We start from the raw sequence: 5,000 nt of genomic DNA on the forward strand, positions 1-5,000 counted from the left end.
TCGCATCTAACAACAAACCTGTCACATCTCAAATGCGAACCTCACTCCCCCCCCCACACACACACACCCTCACTCTAAAACCCCTGTCACCACCACCATCACCACCACAGCCGCCACTACCACCGCGACCAACACCTCTACAAGAAAAGCCGGCGATGACGACGACCACAACAACGGCTAGCGCCCCCCCCCCCCCGGTACCGTCGCCGTCGCCATAGCGATGACGAGAACCACCCTCCTCCCCCCGCCGTCAATCATCATCAGCCCCACCACCACCACTGCCATCAATAATTCCTACAGACAACCACCTCTCCACTTTCACCGCCAACCAGATTCTCCCCCACCCCCCCACCATTGTCAACCACCACCTCCATCGCCACCACCACCTCAACAACTACTGTCAATCACCACCGACGCCACAGTCAACTCCACCGCTCTCACCATCCACCACACACTCCATCATTAGCCGCCGCCACTACCACCTCCACCTCCATCACCAAACTTACAACATACAAACTAATTGATTAAACGTCACCACCAATAAACATTCCATCGCCATTGTTGTTGTTCTTGTTCTTATTGATTGCATTGTTAGTTTGGTGTTGTTGTTGTTGTTAATGTTCCTGTTCTTGTTTGTGTTGTTGGTTCAGTGTTGATATTATCATTGTCGCTGGTTTGAGGCGACGAGCTGGCACAGTCGTTAGCACGCCGGACGAAATGCCGCTAAGCTTCACGTTCTAAGTTCAAATACCCGCAAGGTCGACCTTGCCGTTCATCCATCGAGATCGTTAAAATAAGTACCAGCTACGCACTGGGGTTGATTTAATGAAGTGAATTTCCCCAAATTTCAGACAGCGTGTCTGCAGAACAAATAATTATTGGTGTTATTCTTGCTTTTGGTCAAACAAACAGATCTATGTTTAAATGCGATTCGCATATTCACGTTCGAATCTTTTGGAAAATATGAATGAATATGTACAGTATCGTTTTCATCTTGATTCCCCCTGTCCACGGTGCACATAACGATTTATTATATACATGCATATTTAAGTATGTGTGTGTGCGCGTGCTTGTGTGTTCGATTCCTGAACCAGGCGGCCCGTTATGTTGTAGAGCCACGTTACTCAGCAAATGGGAAAGTGACGGAATTGTTGGAGCATCGGTAGAAATATTTTACGGTACATCTTCTGGCTTTTCCCATTCTGAGTTGAAATCCCACCTGTGTGGAGAATGCAACAGGATACCGCTCAAAGTCTAGTCTTGGACGGCTGTAGTTTCAGTCTACTTAGCGAAAGCAGGGGTGGGTACTGGGCCCTCCCTGGCCTATACATAGAAGGTTCACATGCACAAGACATGCACAAGTGCAGACCATCGCTAGGCCATATATATATATATATATATATATATATATATATATATATATATATATATATATATATATATACGATGGACTTCTTTCAGTTTCCGTCTACCAAATCCACTCACAAGGTTTTGGCCCACCCGAAGCTAGAGTAGAAGACACTTGCCCGAGGCGCCACGCAGTGGGACTGAACACGGAACGTGTGTGTGTGTGGTGTGTGTTTATCTTTACAATATCTACTTGGAAACGGTAAAGCGGCGAATAGCCTCGCTTGCAATTCTCTTGCAACTGTCTAAGCTGAAATCTCACCACCAACCACTTAGAAGAATCAGGTGATCGGTCCTGGCAAGTCCTTAAGTAACCGATTCGCTGTTTCAACTGATTGCCCTCAATCGCACCACACTAAATGGCAGGAAAAAATGCAAGGGAGCTTTCAAGTCCTGTGCACTCAACGAACGAACGCCATATCCCCACATATATACATACATATATATATATATATACATATATATATACATACATACACACACACACAATGTATACATACATACGTACATACATATATATATGTATGTATGTATGTATGTATGTATGTATGTATGTGTATGTCTATGTATGTATGCACAAGTGTGTGTGTGTGTGTGTGTGTGTCTATGTATGTATGCACATGTGTGTGTGTGTGTGTGTATTCTGTAGTGCATAGAGTTATGTTTGAAAAGGCAGCGGTATATCTCGATTTTCTGTGGCGGGTGTCAGTGGGGGAGGGCAGTGTCCGCCATCGTCGTTATATACACTCGTCGGCAGTAATTAGATACAGTGATGTAGACACTCTGCAGGCGTGTTTATCTCCGTCATCGTCATTTGTTTTGATTGGATTCATTTACATACATTCACACACACACACACACACACACACACACACACACACACACACACACACACACACACACATTCATAGAGACGTATATAGACATACATATATGATGCAGGTTATTACATGCATACACATACATACATATATATATATATATATATTTATATATATGTATGTATGTATATATGTATACACATATATATATACATGTATATATATCTATATATATATATATATATATGTATGCATATATATATGCATACATATGACGAATGAATGTATGCGTGTACGTAGGTGGCTAAGTGGTTAGTGTATTCGGCTCAAGATCCCGAAGTCGTGAGTTCGATTCCAGGCAAGACACTTACTTTCACTTTGCCCCAGTCCACTCGCCTGGCAAAAATGAGTTGTACTTGTTATTCAAAGGACCAGACTCTGTCATATTCTGTGCCACGCTAAATTCCCCGAGAACTACGTTAAAGGTACACGCGTCTGTGTAGTACTCAACCACTTGCACGCTAATTTCACGAGCTGGCTGTTCCGTTGATCGTGTCAACTAGAACAGTCATCGTCTTAACCGACGGATTGCCATTTCTTACGTCTATATTTAAGAACAGTTTGACTCAACTTCATCTGACTTGAACTTTCGTGAGTGCGTAGGAGAGGTGCATCACCGCAGCATCTGTTGAAATGGCGGGGCCGTACGCGCCCACAAAACTGAAATCATGGGGAGGGCCGAGTGAAAAACTGTTTTGAAACGTAAGTAAAAACCTAGCAAATGTGTTGAATGCTTCGAAGGGGATGAAATGAGATGAAAAGAAAGAGAAAGAGAAAGAGAAGAGAGAGAGAGAGAGAGAGAGAGAGAGAGAGAGAGAGAGAGAGATAATGCGATGAAGAGAGGAAACAAGAGACAGACTGAGAGAAATTTAGTGAAAGAGAGAGGGAGAGAGGTGGAAAGAGAGAAAGAAAGAGAGAAAGAAAGAGAGAGAGAGAGAGAGAGAGAGAGAGAGAGAGAGAGAAAAAGGGGAGAGAGTGTGAAAGAGAGAGAAAGAGAGAGAGGCGGAAAGAAAAATGCAGGGGGGGAGAAAGAAAGAGAAAGAAAAGGGGACAGAAACAGGAGGGGGAGTGAGAGAGAGGGAGAGAGAGGATGAGAGACAAGAAGACAGAGATGGAGTGAAAATAAGAGAGAGAGAGTGCGAGAAAGCTGTCCGTTTGTCGGTTCCATTGTCTTTTAGAGAAACCGACTCAGAATAAACCAATTCTTGTCTCCCAAACTTTCGTTTCTGAATGTTTTTTTTTCTATGTGTTTATGATGGTGTTTTTTCTTGTTTGCTATAATTCTCCTTCCCAAACGAATCTCGTCTAATTAAAGTTGACCAGGAATATGGCAAATATTCCGAAGTCTTCGCCACTTTCGCATTTCTAATCCTATTTTATCTCTAACACTTTCGAAAGAAAGTAAGGGTTTGGGGGGTTGGGTGGGACGTGGGACGTGGAGGTTTTTCTTGTTTTTCTGCAAAGAAGAGTGGTTAGGGGTGGCGGTGGGGAGATAGGGGCTGCTTAGAGAGGCCCTTATTCATACACACGCACACACTCACTCACACATACACACACTTATACACACACATATATATATACATATGTACATATATACATATATGAATGTAAATATACGTATATATATATATATATATATATATATATATATATATATATATATATATATATATATATATATACATATATATATATCAGTGTGTGTGTGAGAGAGAGAGAGAAAGAGAGAGAGTACGTGTGTGTGTGTGTGTGTGTGTGTGTGTGTGTGTGTGTGTGTGTGTGTAAGCGTGTGTAGACTAGCAACAACCGGTTAGATAGACAGATAGATAGATGTGTCACTCGTGTCACATGATGTTGCCGTGTTATTGTTTTTAATTGGCTTCGAAACAAACAACAGAAATTCAATCATCATCATCGTTATCATCATCACCATCATCATCACCATCATCATCGTCGTCATCATCAACATCGTCGTCATCATCATCATCATCAACAACCTCCTGCAGCGTGTTCGAAAAACTGCTGACGTCGCTTTATGTTTCGAGTTCAAACCCCGCTGAACTCAATTTTGACTTTCATCCTTCCGCGCTCGATAAAACAAAGTACCAGTCAAATACTGGGGTCGGTTTAGTCATCCAAACCTCTTCCCTAAAATATCAGGTGATGATATTATCGTAGAAACAAGAACAACAGCAGCAACAACTACAACAATGGTTTCAGACTGTGACACAAGGAGAGTAGTTTTGAGGGGAGGGGCTTAGTCGATACCATCGATCTACATTACATGACTGGTACTTTGTCTTGTTGAATACCAAGCTAATGATCAACTACTTAAAACGATATAATTTTCTTGATTGGTCTCAGCACCAGAAATGCTCGGAAGAAATGCTGCCAAGCATATTATTATTATTAAGGCGGTGAGCAAGAGTTAGCGCGCCGGGCGAAAGGCTTAGCGGTATTTCGTCTGCCGCTACGTTCTGAGTTCAAATTCCGCCGAGTTCGACTTTGCCTTTCATCCTCTCGGGGTCGGTTGAATAAGTACCAGTTACGCACTGGGGTCGATGTAATCAATTTAGCCCCTTCTCCTAAATTGCTGGCCTTGTGCCAAAATTTGGAAACCATTATTAAATGAAATTAAGGCGGCGAGCTGACGGAATCCTTGGCAGAACGGACAAAATTCTTGACGGAATTTCGTCCGTTTTCATTCTCTGG

The sequence above is a fragment of the Octopus bimaculoides genome, chromosome 20, assembly GCF_046866305.1.
Source record: "Octopus bimaculoides isolate indiv1 chromosome 20, ASM4686630v1, whole genome shotgun sequence".
In the NCBI taxonomy this organism is placed as follows: Eukaryota; Metazoa; Mollusca; class Cephalopoda; order Octopoda; family Octopodidae; genus Octopus; species Octopus bimaculoides.